Source organism: Micropterus salmoides, unplaced genomic scaffold, assembly GCF_014851395.1.
Source record: "Micropterus salmoides isolate LMB-PRFRI ecotype aquatic unplaced genomic scaffold, ASM1485139v1 Ms_hic_scaffold_9, whole genome shotgun sequence".
Classification (NCBI taxonomy): Eukaryota; Metazoa; Chordata; class Actinopteri; order Centrarchiformes; family Centrarchidae; genus Micropterus; species Micropterus salmoides.
In genome coordinates, this window is record NW_024044681.1 from 22196665 (window position 1) to 22218477 (window position 21813).

General features: G+C 40.6%; 1 protein-coding gene and 1 long non-coding RNA gene across 2 annotated transcripts in view; both read right to left on the minus strand.

Annotated features, from left to right (window-relative positions):
• trpc4a (transient receptor potential cation channel, subfamily C, member 4a) overlaps positions 1–3338 on the minus strand; it is a 29200-nt gene extending 25862 nt beyond the window's left edge. Inside the window, exon 1 of the mRNA XM_038709460.1 lies at positions 1764–3338. The gene's annotated coding sequence lies outside the window, so the exon portion shown is untranslated. The remainder of the gene's footprint in view (positions 1–1763) is intronic.
• Positions 3339–11519: 8181 nt separating this feature from the next.
• Positions 11520–12849, minus strand: LOC119895960. The gene is made up of 2 exons (XR_005443139.1): positions 11892–12849; positions 11520–11774 (listed from the first exon to the last, which is right to left on the minus strand). It is a non-coding gene; the product is annotated as an uncharacterized LOC119895960 (long non-coding RNA).
• Between the last annotated feature and the right edge of the window lie 8964 nt (positions 12850–21813).

The window sequence follows — 21813 nt, forward strand, 5'->3', positions numbered from 1 at the left end:
CAATGAATAAAAAGTGAGTTAACAATGTCACAAGCTTACCCCTGCTGGCTCTACCAACAGGGGTAAGCATAGCACAAAGACTGTAAACATGGGAAAACAGCTAGCCTGGCTCTGTCAAAAGGTAAGAAAACCCGCCTACCAGAACCTCTAAAGCTCACTATTTAACACATCTTGTTTGTTTAATCTGTACAAAAACCAAGTGTAAAACTATTCCTTTAATTGAGGTGACATGATACATATCCAGTTACTTTGATACTATTTCATCTTCAGGTTTGAGCAGTAATATTCTGAGGCAGGTGGCAAGCAATAATCAGGTTCTGCACTATAACAACCCTATTGTAAAATGATGTGCTGCAGGAGAAGGAATTTGAGATGGCTGATTTTCCTAAGCAACATTTCCCCCCCACATCATGTCACCAGTCATCTCCTCGTACAGCCAAGGTGCCACTTTACTGCTGTAAAAATGCCCCCAGTGCCCTCTAATTTCCCTCCACTGAGAACCTTTTCATACCAAAGAGCCCTTTTGATAGCAGTTTTTCACACCTCATTGAGATCCTGGACATTCGTTTGATATTGCTGTGGCCCTTTCTCTAACAATTTCACTTTGAATCAAAACACCTCGGGGACCCTGCAGTCACAATCTCTGAATAACTTCAATCTTGTAGAGTAAAAATCATGCACAATGCATAGAAAGTGCATGCACTACAGTAAGAAAGACTCAGTAAAAGTAGATAAACTATAAAATATGTTTTCCACACTTAGTTGTCAGCCGAATAGTCTTCTTTTATGTGCGTCTTAGTTGTAGTTTTGGGAGTTACTAGTCCACAAAAGGGTATAAAGGCTTAGAAGGAAGTGATGTCTTAGATATAGGGTGACATCACATATTGCACTTTATGGGTGATGTCACGTCAGCCAGGTATACATTTTGCTCTGCTCTGTGCTTATAATGCTTTCATTCTACAGCTATTAGGCCAATTCCAATTAAAAAAACACACACAGGCACTAGGTTGACTGTTGATCGTGAACTTGGGAAAGAATTGGCAGCAAAATACAGCAACTATGAAGAAAAGCTATACCCACAAGCAGAAACTCCAATACAAAAGGATTTGTGGATGGTCTGCTGATATCCCTGTACACACACACACACACATACACACACACACACACACACAGAGCCTTCTGCCCAGAGGACTCTTTCATTTACTAATCACAGTTTATTGGAATCAAGAATACATGATTTAGAAATATGAAATATGTTGTTCTGCCACACAAAGAGTGCATCCCCACTCAAGTGCATTGGCAGGGAATATTCTGAGCAAGATTTCTTTTATTCTGAAAGTTGTATTGATTTGAAAGCACACACTTTCCAGCAGACCATGCAGTCCATTTAGAGTGGCCTGCCCTGTGTTTACAGTGACAGTAAAAAATAAAAAATCACAACATTGTCAGCATTCACTAATTAACACAACAGGTCTGTGTAAATTGGCACACTGCATGTGCTCTCTGTAGTGAATGGTGCCTGCATCCACTCACAGGTGTGATTTTGACATTTTTATTTCTGGGTTTGTGTATGCGAAACGGTTCCAGGAAATAGCATACAAAAAATAAAAACTGTTGCTGAAATAAGAGAAAGCTCTTCTTTGTACCTACTGGTGTCAAGCTAAGGGATCCTTAAGAGACCCAATTACATTTTTTATTCTCGATCCATCGACCCCCCTCCCAAAACAATGTTTTAATTTCAAGTAAAAAAGCAAACAACTAACCTGTGTGCTGTTGGGCATCGGAACTTCGCTTGTGGAGACCAATGTTCTTCCTTTGGAAAATATTCCAAGAGCCCATGAGCTAGTAAAACAGATGCATAAAGCTTAAAAAAAACATTCGCCTCAACTTCTTGAATTTAGCATCCCTCAAATGTGAAAACTGCAGTGTGGATCTCCACGAAGACCCTGCTTGTTAATGTACAGCTAACTGTGATGCCAGTCTGTCTTTCTCTTGGTTTATAGTCTAGTCTACATTCTCCCTTCTCATTTTTGGAGACTTGACAATATTTCCACTGTACATCCAGATTCGGTCAGTTTTGATCACGACTTCCATTCGGTCTCATTTGGGGAAAAATACGCAGACCGGTGCACGCCGCATTCAGCTCACCGCGCAACAAATGCTGGAAACGAAAATAAGCGACAGCGAAGTTTCCTCGGTGGATTACACCTGGTTCAGCAACGCGTCCAGTTATCCCCAGGGTGTATTTTCGCCGATGTTCTTGCCTACTAGACTTATCCACCTGTTGGGGGTGATTAAGCAAAAAGCAGCGCCTCCAGAAATAAACGCAGAGCAGCCAGATGCCTGGCATGCGGTCTTCGGAACGCTGCTGCAGACTGGTCGTGCGCACTTGGAGACGCATTGAACACTGTGGCACTGCAAGAGGGAGAAAAATCATCAAAACAAGCAACTGAGCCAGGCATTCAGCCTCTTTTCAAACAAATGAAAATGACACTCCACACAATCACATAATTCCATTTTCCAATTCAGCTTTACGTGTCTCACGAGTGAGTTGACATGCACGATAGGAAACAGCAAGACAGTTATAGTGCGGATTATTCTAATAAACGATTCTAGCTTTTTTATTTGTTTTGGAAAACAGTTAAATTGTTTTAAAATGAGCATCTATCTTGGTCAATTTCAACTGAAGGCGTTTAGTAAGACACGATTTTGCATGCAAATGTAAACGCAATATATAACAACGACAGAGAGCAAGACAAAATGTAGAATAATTAAAAGGCTTCTAATATTATTTCAACATTTAAGAATCTGTTAACGTGTTAAAACCTGAAACAACCGGATTACTTCTCAGCTGCACAGATGCTACATTCAGGAGACCTATGGGATGGGATGATATGGATAATGTGACATGACATTTCTCTTCAACATGGGAAACTATGCATATATCACTTAATCAGCCTTCACTACAAGTCCACTGTTATGAATGGCAGTTTATGTGAGTTATACTGAATATGGATCCCATCTATTGACATATTCAATAGCTGGATACACTGCACATGCTTAGTGTTAAAGTTGTAAATCATGGGTTGCCCCCTAATTTCTTCCAACATCTTCAGTCTCTCTCTTTTTTCATCCTCTTTCTCTCTGGCTGACTTATAGGCCTGTTGATGTTGTAAATTCTTCCTAATAGTGTGTAATGCTGTTGAATGTCCTGACATGTTTATAGATCCTCCAGGCCAACATAAACTAATTTCTTGTGTATGTCTCTGTGTATGTTTGTGTGTGAGTTTATGTTGGTAGAACTTGCTTTTGAAATGTAGGTGCAGTCACACTGAAATGCCACTACAGACCTTTAGATATTTGCATGGACAGAAGATGCATTTGTGAATTTGCGCTACTTATCATTGTTCTTTGTTATTTTCAAAAGCACACATTTCACATAAGCATTACTGAGTGTAAGTATTGCATGTGGTCACTTTTTTTGTATGATGCAAGCTGATAAACGAAAATTACCAAAATTAGTCATTATAGAAGAAAAACGAAAGAACCAGCATCATTGCAGTTTTGTCTGCTTTGAGGCATTTCCTAATTAAAAATAATTTAAGGCTTCACGTCCCTGGTGCTGCTGATTTCTTTGATGTACTCTATAGAGTCAGATTAAATGGCTGTACCCATGGGGATAACAGGGTTCCCTAAAACTCAGCCTGAATCCTACATTCAGACTTCTCTCAGGCTGCTACTCTGTGTCTCCCATGTCTGTATTTTATTTTTAACCTGGTTCCTTCAGAATTATTACCATATATTATGCCATGATAGAACACTCCCCTTTTAGGGTCAATCCAATCCAACCGATTAAGGAACACACATGCTCACAGACTTTGCAAAGCAGCAATAAATTGATCTTGGCAGGAAGGTAGGAAACTGAATTAGACAGTAAAGAATGTGAAATATTAGTCATGTCTCTAACCATTCTGTACCAGTGAATATGCATCAGTGGCACCCGTGACCCAAGACATGATAATCAATAGTCAATTAAGATAAGCTACTATATCAGTAACTCTCTGCTGGTTCTTTTCTCTGTGTATGCTTGCAAGCACGTTGCAAACAAAAGCTAAAGTAGATTTAGAGCAGATTTAAATAATCTCCTTTACACTGCAGAACACAGCCTGTATGGCTGACAGGTCAGAAATTAAAAAATATTATTGATTCTAAAAATAGTCCTGAAGCTAATTCTTCTGCCATAAAAGGGCCTTGAAAGGGGATTGATTGGAACAGACATTTAAACAACATCTGATGTGATGTGGAGAGGGGAAGCAAAATGTTAGGTTCCACTTGCATCACTTACACTGATTTATACACTTTTTAAAGCTTATGAGAGCATAGACCCTTTGTTGTGAAGACAGGAGCGTTCATAAAATGTTGCATTGAGGGGAAGCACAGTACAACCTCTGCAGCAGAGGAATTTAGAAGGAGGAGGCTCATTTTCTATTTTTACAACAGCTGCCCGATGATGGTGAATTGCCTTTAGCAGAAAAATGCAGCGTTGTTTCTCAAAAACATTACAGCATATTGCAGAGTGAGCATAAAGACAGTGTTATTGCTGTGCTTGGTGATGAGACGTTATTTCACAAACTACTCTTCTGCTGCAGCACATTTTGAGCTTTTGGGTTGTTGCTTCAGTCCACCGTCCAGTGTCCAGACACTGTAGCGCAAAACTTTTCACAGAAAAAGAACATTTTTTGCAGATGCCCATTTATGAACAACTGGAGCGCTGCCTTGTAGTTAAGAGTTACATGAGTTTTAGCAGATGGCACTGTTCTCATCAAGGTAAGAGGAGACTCAAGAGAATGTGCGCCAGGCTGTTTCTGTAGTTACAAAACGTCTGTGAAATGTAACATGCCCACTATTCCAAAATGAACATCCAGTTGGCAGGGACATCTCACTTTGCAGCCTTCCCTCTTTCCGTCCGTCTCCCACCCCACCCCTTCTCATTCCTATCTCTCCCTCACATTGTCTCATAGAGCAACCGTTTAAATCCCACTTCTGTTAAAGGCTTGACAAAGACTTGGACTGCTCTCTGTTATAGAGGTATGCATGTGTGTGTGTTCCCTGAAACCTAGAAAACTTGTGCTCTAACCCAGAGTTTTATCTCCATGGAAACGCAGTGCCGTCCTCACGCTGTCCTACGCTTCTGAGAATAATCAGGCACCCTTTCATGAAGTTACACCATGCCACATATATAAGCAGTTTCTTTTAAAGGCAGCACCCCTGTCAAAATCAGGATAATATAAGTCACAGGTATTCATAATACCTCTTTTCTGCAGGGTGCATTTGTGGGAGTCACTTTTTATCTTTAGCTCTCAGGGTTCCCGGAGGTTAGTGTGGCCATCTTAGCTGTTTGAATCCCTATTACTCTTGTGCTCTCTTAGAGGCTACTGGGTAATTAAAAGAGATGCAGTGAGGCTGAGGTTGCCACCCTGGCTCCCCTGCACACATTTCATATTTGTGTTAGCAAGCAAAAAGATAAGAAATGAGTATAATCTCAGCAATGCACAGTGAAGGGCAATTATTTACTTTTGTATTTCTTAATATTGTTATGGCACACTTCTTGATACCTGCACCTAAAATTCCCTTTATAAAAAGACAAATTTGCTTTGCCAAATAAATTATTTAGCAAACATAAATGCTGCTTGTATTATGGTCGGGCTTATAACATTCATGGCTATGACACAGGAGACCACAATAAAAGTCCCAGAAATGGGCTACAAATTCACAACACAAACATAAAAAATATTAATAATGCTTTAGTTGCCAGAGATGAATAATGTCGGGGAAACAAATTACAGACACTGACATTGAACATATATGTTGAATATAAACATTTTATTGTTATATTGATAACATCTGTAATCTGGGCAGCATTACAAAAGTATGTAGATGTCGACTGGAGTGCAGCCAGGGCACAAGCTTTTCATTGTACGGAAATAAACTGGTGGTATTTTAATGCATATGACGATGACTTCAAACAAGAGATGAATTATTTAACTAATTTAATAAGCTGAATCATTGAATCTACCGTATAAAATGCACAATATTTAGTACAAATTAGTTATATATGAACAAAGTCTTTGGAAGACACAGGTGTGTTAATCTCCGGTCAGCACAGAGTCTAAAGTTTGCTTGTTTTTTTTTTCATATTTTAATGGATAAATATATTACATTCTATGTAAAGCACCATTTCATGACCTTAAAGTCCTGCAAAAACAGATGCCACAATTATAATTTAGCTGCAAAGTTCCATTAATACTTCCTGGATTTTGGGGTACATTTTGGGGAGCTCCAGGTTAGTGAGCATTTTCGTTAAAATGAGGTTAAATGATTTAGTTATTGTTATTAGTATTAAGATTTATTATAATATTATTATCAGTATTAAGACTAGGGTAAAGTACTTGTCTTACTTTTGTTGACTTTCATGTGAAACTCCAGATACACATCAAATCGGAGTAATGGGCATTTATTCTTGGACATAAATACAGTACAGTGAGTATAAATTCTATTGACTTTTGAAAGCTGTATCTTGTGTAATGCTGAAACACTTATTATTATTTCCCAGGAGTCCTACTATGTGAGCGATGCCAAGGACAAGGAGCAGCTCTTCCTAAGAAACCACAGTTTGCAGCAGCAGAAATGGCTCACGCAGCTCAGCTATCACTCTCCAGACATAATAAACAGATTGTCTCAGAGTACACACATGTCCTTTGTAAGTACATCCTGAAGCTCTGGGCTACTGTGCAGGATGTTCACCAACGCTGACCCTTATGAAAGAAAAGCTTTGACTCTGCTGCAGTGATCTCATGGACATGGCAGTTATCTGCAGTTATCTTTGGCTTACGTAACATTAAATGCAAAGGTACATTTTTTCCCTTACTTGTATAAAAAGCACAACATGTTTCCAGAGAGTTGTATGATTTCTTTTTAAGGAACCACCACTGAGAGTTTTATTTGGCTGACCCCCTAACCCTAAACTATGATTAAAGTCTGCTTGTTAATGTTGCCCATTTAAAGAAATGTTTAATGCCCGAATCCTTAAAAGGCAATGAAAGGTTATCATTTCATCTCACTTGGCTGCTCTTTTGTTTTTGCAGTAACCATGCTATTATCATCCGGACTCAAATGAAAGTGGTTGCCCTTGAAATCTCAATCACTTTTCAAACAACATAATACTTCTATGTGCACATATTCCCTTTTATCTGCCACCCTCATCTGTTTCTTTGAGTGGAATGGCTTGCTGCTAAATTGAATGTCTACTGTCTGTTTTAAAAGCTACTTTAGAAAAGAATAAGGGCTGTATTTATGATTTTAACATAGGGTAAACTTGCATAAGCAAAAGCAAATCAGATTTCAAGCCTTTTCCAGTTAACATAAAGGAAAAAAAAATAACATAAGGATAGGGAATAACAAAAGAGCATTCATTTTAGAAATGTTTGGCATACCTTCACACACTGAAATGCAACAGAGGGCATCATTTCACATCTACAAGAGAGCGCCGCCCAGGCAGGACGGAGTTTTTAATCAAATGTAAGAGTGTCATACGATAGCTTAAATGTTTATTAATTTCATCCATAACTATAGTTTCCTAAGGGCTTAAGCACTTCAGTTGCAGCATGCCAACTTGTCAAAGGCTATGTAAGAGGTAGAAGCTTTTAATTAAAATTTCTGTCAGTTGATTTTGTATTAGTAAATTTATGGAATTTGTGTGTAAATTTCAACCTTTCACAGTGAGGAAAGAAAAAAGGCATTCTGACCAAACAAGGCCTTTCCTGCATGGGAAACTTTCTTGGTAGGTCAAGTCAGACATATCAAAGGCTTCTCTGGATGCAGTCAGTGGAATCAGTTGCATAAGCCACACAATTTCTGCTTTTTTAATTGGCATAATTTGGTTTAAAGTTGGCATGGTTCTACTTTTCAGAAAGCAAGTCCTATGCCCTGTAGTCATCCTAAATTTACAGATAAACACAAACACTGCATATGATACTGTGGGAGACTATCCTCCCAAGAAAAGCAGCATCAGCCTTTTTAGCAAGCACCCCAAAACCACATTTGTTTATGCTCAAGTGGCAAGGCCCTATTACAGCTGTAGTAATTATAAACAGTTATAGCAGAGGTGGCAGTTAGATGACGTTATTAGAGCAACAAAGTATGTGCACATAGACAAATGCTTCCTAGCACCACTTAAAGTGCAGATATCCAATTTAGTTTGTCCAATTGAACATTGTCATTCTGTATTCTTCTGTTCATCATAGCTTCTGAATACTAGAAAATGACTGGAAAGGTTAATCCAGCAATTTATTGCACTTACCTAATGTTGCGGGAAAAAAGGTCAAAACAGATGCAGCAGATATACTGACTTTTAGTCCCTAGGATGAGTCAAGATCCAGAAATAAGGTAAGTGTAGACATCACTATGGTTATTTTATCACACTCCCTTTTCAAGCCTTCACACGGTCAGTAGTACTCATCATGACAAATGTTTATCCATCCATCGTCAACCGCTTATCCTGCATACAGGGTCGCGGGGGGGCTGGAGCCAATCCCAGCTGACATCGGGCGCATGACAAATTCACTTCTTCCAAATTATTTCCAACTTCAGAAACAGTGTCAAAATTAATATTGTACAAAGTATGTAGTTTATTTTTTCAAACTGTCAGCACAATCCACAGCTGGAACGGCTTTCAGACAGTGCCAATGTTTGGGTAATCGTGAAAAACAGGACTCGACACCAAATGTATTTCTCTGGTGGCACAAAACTCGGCTAATGTCCTGAGCTTTTGTGTGGGTTGCTTTCATATCAGTGCGCAAGCATCAGCATTCAACCAATTCAGCATGGCAGGCTGTGTGTGACCACAAGGGCAATTTAATCATCCCAGCTATACAAGTATAAGTTAAACTTTTTAAGCTTTTATAGTGACATTTCTAGCAGACACTATAGATGTAAAAACATCATAATATTTGTGTACAGTAGTGTCAAAGTCATTTTTGGTGGTAGATCTCGCTGTTTTGCTTTTCTTTACAAATGTAAGAGCTATTTCCAACCTCACTTTTAATGTGAAGTTTTGTCTTTTGTCCGATACTGCAATCAATAGTCATTTGTAGTAAGTGAACAGTCCGTGCAGGGTCTTGCTCAAAGATACTTTGAATAGACACATGGCTACTGACACTCACATTAGCCTTTGCTGGTATCGTATCCCCTTTAGACCTAATTTACTGAGCTTCCTTACTCCTTCTCACTGTCATCAATTTCTAGTGGGTCTGTCATGTGCTGCCCACATAAGGGAACAACCACTGAGGAACCACCACACAATGTACCACAAAGAAATCACTAAGGGGTGGTTAATGAAGCTACATGTATAAGGAACCAATATGTCTTACAGCATCAAATACATTTTAATCAAGCCTATGCAATGCACTTTCAAGCGGAAAGAAAGAAAAAGTTAAAATATTTTACTTTACAGAATTCCTTCAACTATCTGATTTAATAGACATTCTGTAATTATCAGTACTTTTTCTTTAATGTTGTGTTATTTTTTGTTAAATAATACCACCACTGCAGGTGTGCTTTCTATCTATCTCCTTCTGCTGTATAATTCCTCCCAAGTCTCAAACACATGCAAATCAGTAGGGCATCCATCTATAATCATCCGTCAGTGTCACTCCTTTAATTGACAGGCAAGCAGTCCAAAGTCTTTTCCTATTGTGCAACAAAGATTCAAGGATTTTTTTTAAGCAGGCAGAAATCTGAATGGCTCCTCAAGTGGCCATCACTCTGAAAAACATCTTGTATCAATGCACCCAAGCATCTCTACTATTTAACGCTCTCAGGATTTGCAAGCTGACAATAATGAAATATTGTAAAATCAAGATCAGCTTAAATTTTTAAACATATGCTGCACAAGCACAATAAAGAAATCAAGTGTGTAGTCTAATTGTGAACTATGTAAGAAAATTATGTATCTGTATCTTGTTTGAAAATGTTTCAAAGAGTTGTTTCCTAAATTGTTTTGGGTGTAACTTGTAAGCATGTGTTCAGAGAGAATGTAAAAATGAGGGGAGAAATTACTGTTGCTAAGGCTACTGTTATCCCTCAAGATGCAGCTTATGTGTCATTGTGTGTGTAGCTGTGAGGGTGTACCCACATGTATGCTCTAAGCGTCAGTGTGTGTGCATTTGATTTCATGACAGAACCTCTCACATTTATGTGTGAGCCTCTGTGTCCCTAGGGAGCTGGTGGAGAGCCAGGTGTTGCCCCCTGCCTGACCCCCTCTATCAAGGGAGTCGAGCAGATGAGCACTCTACAAGCCTTTTAGGAAGCAATGCTACTGAACAATATCCTGGAGCCATTTAGACACCTAAACAGAGATGACAAAGAGTGAGGGTGTTGACATGTTTGAGGTGAAAGTGAGAAAGAGGAAGGAATAGAGTAAAATGCTCTATTCCTCTCCTATCTACTGTAATCTATTTCTCTATTTACCTCTATATAGTACATCACCTTTTTACAAGCAGTTCAATAAGGAGATTTTGCTTTTTTGTGCACTTGTCACCTTCCTCCCAGTGAAACACGACTATTGATTTTTGTGATTGCCCTCTTCCCACCTTCCTTGCAGCCTGTCAGATCAGATTTTAAGGCACGATATCATTCCATTTTTTTTAAAAACATCCTTCGTTTTCCAGCCACTGGATACTAATTTACTGCTCTTCCACACCCTGAAGTCCAAACAAAGCATTCCTTTACCCCAAAGCAGGTGATTTAAGTGGACTGTGTTGTCTAAGGGCATTCTTTTGATATGGCTTGGTTGGCTGTCTGCCAGGCTGTCGAACATGTTTGTTGTCTTACTGTGCTTTCAGACCAAAAGCGAAACGAGCGTTCGGAGAGGTGAGTTTACATACAAAGTCAATGCAATGACGCATAGAGCCGCGATTTCTTGTCGGGTGGTCGAAGCAACGCAAAGGTAACTCAAGGGAATTTTTGTTAATCGCCTTCTCGCGCTGTGTGTGACCACTTGCAGCGAATTTACTCACGCGAGGAAAGCGTTGCAAGGATTAAATTCATGTTTGGTCTGAAAGCACCATTAGGCTGAGAATAGAGTAGAGTCAGAGCCAGCCCTAGACCTTCAGGGGCCCTAATCAAAATTTAGTTGGGGCCCTTTTGACTGTCGGGCGTCACTATATATAATACAGAAACAACGTCTCTTGTTTTTAAATAAGACCCGACGCATCTTTCTTATATTCTTACACCTGTCACGTTTGTTTAGCACAAAAACACAAAAGCAAATTTCTTAAACCTGTTTGACTATAAAGCTGATTCTGATGAAAAACAATAACTAGACTATACTCTATATTATTATATATACTATGTTTGATGTCAAACAGGAAACATACGATACCACCATGGCTACTGAGCTTAATGGCAGTGCAAAATGACACTGATGAACTTAGTTCTGAATCAAAAGACTGATAAAGTGATTATGACCAAAGCTTAAATCTTTATTAACAACCAGACAAGAGATTAAGAGATAGAAAATATTTTGTGTCTTTTTGGAAAAGCCAAATGTCTCTGTCAACCTGTGCTGGTTTTACTGCTCACCACATCAACGTGTAACTGGTCATTAAGGACTGATGGCCAGTCAGCTGGATCCACTGGAGGAGTAGAAACTGGAGAAGCAGGTGTGGTAGTAAGCACGATGGTACTGCCCTCCACTTCAGTAGGCACAGGTAGACCTATGAGGAAGATTAACACAGAAAATAAGTAATTTTAGTAAGTTGACACGTTCATACACTGAGTGTTCCTAGAGGTGAATAATTGTTTAGTTATTGCTGATGTAGGCCTAAACTTACCAGCACTGTAGAGGTGGAGGCTGATGGACCTGCTATGAAATAATAAATAAATATAAATAAATTGACTTAACTGAAATGACTGACTTATAACTAATAACTGTGTTATTAGATGTGGAGGATATTATAATGCAGGACAATCTGCAAGAGTTTGATGCTGTCTCCTTTTAAAAAGTGACTTTAGATAAGATGTCCTTTAAACACTGGCAGCTTTGGAGGAGCTCCATGATGTTTCTCAACAATCAGTCCTTTAAAACAGCTACTACACACTCCCTACCTGACAGATTTGATATATAATGAAAGAACAGGTCATCACTTTAGGTTTAACTAAAACACATAACCTACCAGCAGAGTCAGCTTCTTGGGTTATATGACCTGTTAAAACCTGGCCTATCTGGTTTTGTCCTGTTAAATGCTTTATAACTGTAGATTTGAGCAGCTCAGCTCCAAAGATAGATAAAAAAAAGATAGGCTAATGGCTTAAACTGAAAAAGACCCATGTCCTAATAACACTACTAACCTAATCAACTGACTTTAATAATACGAGTTAATCCTAAACTAAGGTATAATATTAATACTATACTATGTTTATGCAGTATGTAAAAATTGTTATGCTAATCGCGCTTAGCATGTTAGCAAGCTACAGCGTTAGCATTGTTAATACCAGCGCGGCTAACTAAGACTAATGTAAGACCTTTAGTGCAGATTATCTAAAAACACAGGCATAGAAAAACGGAGCCTGTGGCCTTAAGTATCTTTATCTTCTTGCCTCTTCTCTTCTGTTGTCTTTTTACATGTCCAGACAAATATGAGCTTCTCTTGTCAGACATCAAGCCTGACGGACCCAGCATAACGAGCGATGTCGGTGATGTCACAGGGTCAGTCAGGCTTAGGAGTCACAGGTCACAGCTGATTTTCCAAAGTAGCCTATATAACTAAATTAAATAACCCCTATGCTTATTATGGTGTATAATATAAAGAGCTGTCTTTCATTCTATTTTTATTATTTTACGTTTCTTTTTTCAGTGATTTTTCTTCCACCACTAGCAAGCAGTGACTGTAGGGGGCCCTCTGCTGGCCACGGGGCCCTAAGCCACCGCAATGGTCGATTAGTGGCTGGGCCGGTGTAACACTAAAATCTGTGACCTATCAGATTGTGTGACTACACTCAAACAACGATGTTTTCCTAACCATAACCAAGCACTTTTGGTGCCTAAACCCAACCAAGTACTTTTGGTACCTAAACCCAACCAAACTGAAACCGCTTCACATCTTCAACAAAGCCTCTGGCGCTTAACTTGCCATTTGGGTCACAGAATCTGATAGGTCACACATTTTGGTGTCACATCGGCTCTGAGTAGAGCAGAGTAGAGACGTATTCCCCCAACACATGGTGCACAACCCCATTCAGTGAAAAGGTTTTTGAATGTTTGAGCAGTTTCAGCTGATTAATCTTAGGGTATCTGCACATGGCAACTACACATTGGGCTGGCAACTAAAATACTTGGTATGTCAGGAAGGTTCAGTAAAGATCATTATTGTCACATACTAGGAATGACCGAAGTGATAAGAATTCATTCTCTGGACACCAAGGATATCTGTACCAAACTTGGAAATCCATCTGATTGCTGAGATTTCACTCAAAAACACACGTGTTAACCTCACGGTGGCGCTACAGTCATGGGATCACCAAAGTCAGTAGAAAACACTGCCTGTATGAACGTCTGTACAAGAATTAATTTAGATTTAAAGAGAAGTTATTTTGCCAGATAAGTCAACACTTTGACCTGCTGATGGCAACGAAGAGTCAGGAGATTATCAATATTATTAGGACTTATCCTCTGAGGATCATGAGTGTCCGTACACAATTACATGGTACATAAATATCCATCTAACAGGTGAGGTATTTCAGTCTGGACCAAGAGCAAAAAAAAGAAAGGTTTATGAGAATCAAGTTCCTTACAATTATTCAACAGTTATTTCAAAACAAAAATGAATCTGTTTGTCCAAAATAGCATTCCCCCTTTCTTCCCCTTTTCAGTCTGGAGTTTGCAGACATGTCCCAGTTTTGCTTTTGCAGATGCTTTATATCACTTTTCTTAAAACAGATTTCAAAGCCATTTTTATGCTGGAGTCAGCAGCTACTACTAAGTTTGAGGGAAGAAACTATGCTTGGAGAAAATTAGGATACAGAACAGTTTGTTTTCACAGGAGGTGTTTTCACAGATCTCTGTATGCGTGTCAGCCTTACAACACAAACATTACTTTTTGTGGCTCTGGTTTACTGTTGAAATATTCTTGAACTGTATCAACAAAGGCTTTGAACTATCCCTTGTTTCTGTGTGTGGCAGGACGGACTGAAAAATCTCCTAGGTTACTGTGACTACTGTGACTTCTTTTGTTTTTGTACAGTGCTCGTGTAGTGCAAAATATTCCCATAATTGATGTTGCAGAGAGCTCCTGCTGCACATGGTTAAGAAGGAACTTCTGAAAGCTCTGAAGAAGTAAAAACAGTGCCCTAGTTGCAAGCGTACAGAGACATTGCTTTGAATTCTGGTCCTTCTGATATTAGGTTCTCAACTTTTCCAGACTTTTCAGGCAGGGTGGTAATGGGACAAAAGTGAAATATTCATGTCTGACAAGTTAAAAGATGACTTGATTTCATTAAATAAGGCATTTTGAATGTAGAATTCTGGTGGACTAATTTTCATAGATATCAGCTCTAAAATAACACCTGCTTAACACACATACACACAGAAACACATCTTTTACAGTATTTTTTCTATATCAATGCACATAGTAATTTAATTTATTTTAAAAATATCAGTGCTGCAATACAGTTTTTCTCAATTGTTTACACAGTAACACTGGTACTCGAGACAAATGACCACAACCTGTAATTCACGTACCAGTTCTATGAAACAATTCTGCTAAAATACAACTACATTTCCTGCTTTACACTCAGACTGCAGTTCTAACCCATCACTTTTCAAAAACTACATGCAGTTCTCACTGCACATATAAACACAAAATTTATATTATACTATATATTTTAGTCTGGTTACAGCAGAAAGGCAGGAATTTTGCCATCATTCTGTTTTGAATGTGTTTTTAACAGTTTGGCCACAGCGTGTTCGCACTTGAAAAATGTGCCACAAATATATAGTGTTTCACAGGTGGAGTAGTAATGAGAAAAGAGTTTATGGATTTTGGAGAACATGGTCATTAAATGCGGGCAGTGGTTAGCACTGTCGCCTCACAGCAAGAAGGTTGCGGGTTCAAACCCCGGTTGCCCCGGCCTTTCTATGTGGAGTTTGCTCCGGCTTCTTCCCACCGTCCAAAGACATGCGGACTAGGTTAATTGGTGACCCTAAATTGTCCTTAGGTGTGAGCGTGAGTGGTTGTTTGTCTATCTGTGGCCCTGCGATGGACTGGCGACCTGTCCAGGGTGTACCCCGCCTTTTGCCCGATGTCAGCTGGGATTGGCTCCAGCCCCCCGCGACCCTGTACGCAGGATAAGTGGTTGATGATGGATGGATGGAAATTAAAAATAGTTTACAGTTTGGGCCACATACACTTCTGTTTTGCTGACTGTGTGAAGAGTTTTGACAATGTAACTTCCAGATGTTTGCCAGATGTTATATATCTGTGCTACCAAGGTTATTATTGTTTACGAAAATGAACAAAATTATGAAAAAACATGTTAACTGAAATAAAAATAAAAATGTGGCTTTACAGTAAACGATAAATCAAAATGTATTGTAGGGTTGCAAAACTAACAAAAATTAAAGCTGCAAGTAGCGTAGGGCGGGCCCTCACGTCATGACGTGCGACATTTTGGACCAGTCACGAAAAAGTTTAACATCACTTCCTGTGTCCACTAGGTGGTGCTAGACAAAACCTGCCAATTATATGTTTTATACCGGAACATGAAGTGTGGACCATGCTGTGAAAATGTTATGTTAATCAAATCAAATTTTTGTCACGAAAGGCTTACTTCCTGTTGCCAGAAGGTGGGCAAGGCAGGACTCTTATCAAACGAGTAACGAGTTTGGTACAGATCTGAGCATGTAAAGTGAAGTTGCAACAACTTCCTGTTTCATGGCAAAGCATCGAACTTCGCCGCCACGCCACGTACACAGTGCTATGTGAAAACTCACAAGATTCACAAAAGAGCATCATCAATATGTTAAGGGGCTTGTGAAAGTGTTTTGAGGTTGGTGCGGCAAACCCGCTAGGAACACTAGATACCGGCATAAAACTTGTCATTTACTGTTGCCAGAAGGTGGTGCTATGACTTTGAGTGAATGTAGACATATGTGTATATGTACATTTTGGTGCAGATTTGAGCATGTACACTGCAGTTATAACAACTTCCGGATTCATGGCGAATCATCAGTTTTCGGCCCCATGCCACAGACCATCCCATCAATGAAAACTCACAGATAGCACAACTTATCATCATCAATGCCTTTGGACTGCACAGCGAAAATTTGAAGTCAGATGGATTAATTCTCTAGGAGGAGTTTGTTAAAGTACGGAACCTGTGAGCCTCCAAACATGGCTGTTAAATTCAAAATGGCTGGCTTACTGTTGGGTTTTGGGTTTTTAATGGGTGTAAGCATGATACATCTGCCACAAAAATTTCATAGATATTGGAGAAATGTGGCCCAGGGGCTGCTCTTTAGGGAGCACTTGCGAGCCATTTTACTAGCCCATGCGCGAAAACCGTATGAAACATAGATTTTCGCCACCCTTGAATTTTGTGCAAAGCTTGTTGAGTTTTTGAACATGTTTAGGTTGCCAAAAATGTGATTACTTTGTAGAAAAATAATTCCTTTAGTTTCAATAGGGTCCTCGCATGTTTCATGCTCGGGCCCTAATAAATTATAATGAAAGAGTAAGTATGAATGTCCTTAGTTTTCATCTTTGTCAATTTATTTGATAGAGCCTACAAAAGCCTATATTTTGGGTGGATATGAACCCGGATGGAACTGAAATTGTGGGGCAGTTGGTTGCTGGACCGGCAGTTCAGAAGTCTCTCTCTCCTAGTGTCTGTCCCACATCAATGCAGGGTCCATTTTTCGGCAACTAGCTCTCCATTTCTTCCGGTCCAGGTCGATCTTCGGGGGTGACATTGGCGTGTTTCATATCTTCCTTTGTCCATCCACCGCTTCTTTGGCCGGCCGCGTGGTCGCTTTCCCTCCGGGTTCAGGCGCATTGCTCTCCTTGCTACCATTTCTTCTTTACCGTGGACTGCATGGCCATACCATCTAAGATGTGCTTCCCATATCTTTTATATGATTGATGCAACACCCATGGTTTTCCTGACATCTTCGTTAATCACTTGATTCCACTGGGACAAGTCTTAGCGTCCACCAGCATGCGCATTTCCATTAGATGAAGGGCCTGTTCAAGCCTGGTGGTTGCTGGCCAACATTTGGCGCCATAGAGGGCAACTGGATCGATGACTGTCTTGTAGATCTTCACCTTGAGGTGTCTTGGCATGCGTCGGTCACAGAGTACACCAGTGACGTGCCGTTACCTTATCCAGACGGCGTTGACTCTCGATCGTGCGTCTGGTAGGCTTTCGTCATCAGCCGAGAGGGAGGAACAGAGGTATTTGAATTGGGTGGCCTTCTTTAGGTCTCTGCCGTCGATCCTGATGGTTCCGTCGGTCTGCGGGCCACTCCCCATGTATTCCGTCTTGTCATGGTTGAGTTGCAGTCCGTTTGTGTCCAGGCGGTCTTTCCAGCACTGTGTTTGCTCTTGGAGGCCTTGTCGCTCTCTGTCAGCAAGGAAGATGTTGTCAGCGTAGAATAGGGACCAGGATTGTGGAGCCTGAAGGTCCGCCGTCACCGTAGATGAAGATGAAGAGCAGTGGCGACCTGTGGTGGACTCCAACATTGATGGCAAACGGTGGTTATATCCCAGCTGGGCAGCGGACGGCACTCGTGACGTCTCGGTATAGAAGCTGGGTCCAGCCGACGTAGGCTTCAGGGACGTGTTGGGAGTGAAGCCCAGATGAGCTCATGTGGTACACGATCAAATGCCTTCTCCAGGTCCAGGAAGGTCATGTGGACAGGGGTGTTCTTCTCACGGTGTTTCAGTAAATGGGTCGCATGGATGGCGTCCGTAGTTCCGCACCCCTTGACAAAGCCACAGTGGTTTGACGTGATGGTGATGATGCTGCGGAGGCGACTGTCCAGGATGATTTCAAGGATCTTCATGGAGTGGCACAGGAGGTGGATTGGGCAGTAGTTCTTACACTCGCCAAAATCGCCTTTTCCCTTCCAGATCGGTACTGTTATACTGGTCATCCAGTGCCTTTCCCTCAGTTATGATCTTGTTGAACAGGGCAGCGAGGAATTCGGCTCTATGGTGCCCCATCAGCTTCCAGACTTCAGCTGGGATGTCGTCTGGGCCAGTAGCTTTCCCATTCTTCATTTTCTTTATGGCCTTCGCCAACCGGCAGTTGGGCAGTGATTAGCCAATTGGCACCTGTTGATGAGCTGTGGGTGTATTATGCTTTTGTCCTCTGCATGAAGAGCTGGCATGCTGCATTTCGATTGGCTGTCCTGCCACAATGTGAATGAGTCAGATTTGAATCGTAATTGGTGTTCTTGCTTTATTCATCAAGACAGCTCAGGTCTGAGTAGCATCTGGAACACATCAAGTGGCAGACCACTGTTATGAGAAGAGCAAGAGGTCAGAGCGTCGTCTGGCCGCAGCGTAGCAAGTGGTGGACCGCTGTTAGCAGATTTTTTGAGAGCATTTCCACGTAACGTTAAGGGTATTTTAGTCGGGGAGACCCAAGTAGGGGCCAGCTGAGTAGCTGGTGGGGTTCCCCTTAAGCTGAGTGAATGTGCCTGCTGGTCTTTTTTTTTTTTTACTGCATGTCAGCTAGTCTCTTTGTGCTTAACATAGTTTTGATCAGAGTCCCATTTTTTTTTATTAATAAAGGTTTAGATTTTGCTTTCTAGTCATACTTGCTTTCAGGGCACTGGGGACTTGCTCTCTGTGGCTCAAGGGGGGCTCCACTATCTTCCAATTTCTTAGCTGTGTCAGTTTTAGTCCAAGCTCCTCGCCTGGCATCATGCAGTAACAAAGATTAAAACTAGCACTGAAACTAATAAAAACTAAACTAAAACTATCAGGATATACTGTACATTGTTGTCTCCCCTGTTTTGTACAAAAATATATAAATGCATCTTTGTCTCCCTTCATTTGTTTGAAAATTATCGTCTGCCTCTGTCAAACAATGGAAATGTCACTAGCTGTGATACTGTGTAGGAAGGCTGTCAGCTAACGTGGTGATACCACAAATATGTGTAAACATATCAAAGTTAATCAGGGAAAACAGCACAGGAAAAAGGAGTAAAAGCCTCAGTAAGAGTCTTTGTCAGAATCTATTGCTTTATTTTTTATCCTTCTCTTCCTCTCTTGTTGGACTGTAACCAAACTTTGTGGTGTTGCCCATCACTTGTCAGTATTAGTACCCTCAGCCTTTAACAATACACACAGCTGTTCCGGTGCTCTGGAATAATTGGATTATGAACGCGATTGTGATCTGTCCATACATACACACACACACACACACACACACACACACACACACACACACACACACACACACACACACACACACACACACACACTACCTTTCAGACATTAAGCCATCTCCTGTCATGCTAATACTAATGCCACTGGAGGATAATTACCCTCATTGACCTTTCCACAGGTATCAGAGTCATGGGTTTTCAGACAAGGGATCCAGTCACAATGCAAATAAAGGTAAGTAGAGAGAACTGATGGAGGTCATGTTGTGTTATGTTTTATTCTTCCTCCCTCTTGTCTTGGGTGAAAGAAAAAAATCCAATTATTTGCTCAAACTGCAATGAATGTGTCCTCCCCTAATAGGATATTAGGCAAAGCCTCAGAGAAAAGACAGGTGTGTCTATGTCAAACATAATAGTCTGATCTGAGGATGTGGGGAAGACTTTTATGCAACAACACATTGCTAGCAATGGCTTTGTCATTTAAACAAGCAGACACTATATTCTTCATGCGTTACTCAATCGGCACCTTTGATTATCGTTCAACGTTTGAACCGGTTGTGGAATTATACCTGCCACATGTAACAAATCACATATACGTGTGCACAATAAAGCAAACACTTACTGTATGACACATATGAGCAAAGGAAAGGATAAATCAGTCTTAAATTAGGTTTTGTGACATGCATGCATTCTGTAGTGGGTCATATGTAATCACAACAAGCGCTGTTTACCATCCACATCCAACACAACCTGCTATATAGAAATCAAATCCACATGAATTAGAAACTCCAGCTACACGTGTTTGGGATATCAATTAGTTCATCATGACTGCCTGCTATGTGTGCATCTGTGCGAGTATGGTTTGGGGGGCAAAAGGAAAGAAATACAGTAAAGGACTAAAGGTGAGATGCAGTGAGGAGGAGGATACATACATATCCACATAACAGGTGGAAAAAAACTGGGGGGTTATATACAAATGATAATATCATGTGATAAAAGTATTAAATTACAGAACAACTTTCGGCAACAAAATTAAAGTGCATGGACGTGTCAATGTATATAATAGCAGAACAACATTACACTGTCCCTGGGTGTGATGTCCAAACCAACAATAAATTCATTTTCTATAGACCAGAGGTTCTCAAACTGGGAGGTGTAGATCCACTTCAGGGGAGTCATGGAGTGCTCTGATGCTAATAAGACTATTATGCTAACCTGAATCTTGTTTATTTCAATTGCCAGTGTTGTTATTGATTGATAAAAATGAAATCCACTTTTGCTGGGGTGGGAGGGCATAAACTTTTTTTTAGCTTTTGAAGGGGGGTGAGAAAAAGAGTTTGAGAACCACTGATATATATGGACATTTGCAGCCTGTGCATACAACCTTATAAAGAATTGTACCAATATGTTCTCACACCCAACTCGTCAAATACAACACCTCAGACAGTGGCCCTACACTTCACATTATGACACTCTAAATACCCCTCTAGCATCATTTTGCACATGTGGTTATTCTTGTGAGACACAGATTGGTTAGGTTTAGGCACAAAAGTTAACGTAAACGTATTTAACTAATAACATATTTAACCTATTAACTTAAAGGCAGCACACTCTCCGTTTAAAATAACAACATTGTATCACTACAGATACAATGAAACTTGAAGGGGAATGTCCTCTGGCAGCAACATTCTTAAGGGCCCGTGTCCACCAAAGCATTTTTTTCATCCGATCTTGAACGAAACGATGTGTATACTCGCCGAGGTCTTTCCTCGCCCGCAAAATCTCATGAATCCACGTACGTAGAGTCTGTGCTCATGTTTAAGCCTTCTCTTCATGCAGAGCAAAGGCCAGAGCAAGCAGGCCTACATAATTTGTGGTGACATTTTTATATTCAGTAAAATTAAGTAGCCTACTCTACTTGCAGCACATCACCTCCACAGACATTGTGTATCATAGCAACCACAGAGTCTCTAAAAAAACACTGCGCCTTAGGGCCCGTGTCCACACGCTTTGGTGGACACGGGCCCTAAGAGTCTAGTCACTGAAAGAAGGACTACAGTAGAGACCAGGACTGTTTTCTTGATCCCGCTGATTTTGTGACCATTACCACCCGCTCCCGCAACACGTGTGTTACTCTACCGCCCATTCCCGCAACATGTGTATCTGCAAACATTGTGACATGCAGAGTTAAAGAAGGACACAAATGTTTGGGTTATGCTAAACGCCCGTGGGATGGAAACCATCGAGGCTGTGCGGTGAGTAAACCTCACTCCCAACACCTTAAGGAGACATACTGGCGACTGATGTCAGGGTCCATGGGGTTTAGCTCCCTCGTCAGCGTGTCCTCCTCCTGTACCCGTGGTCAC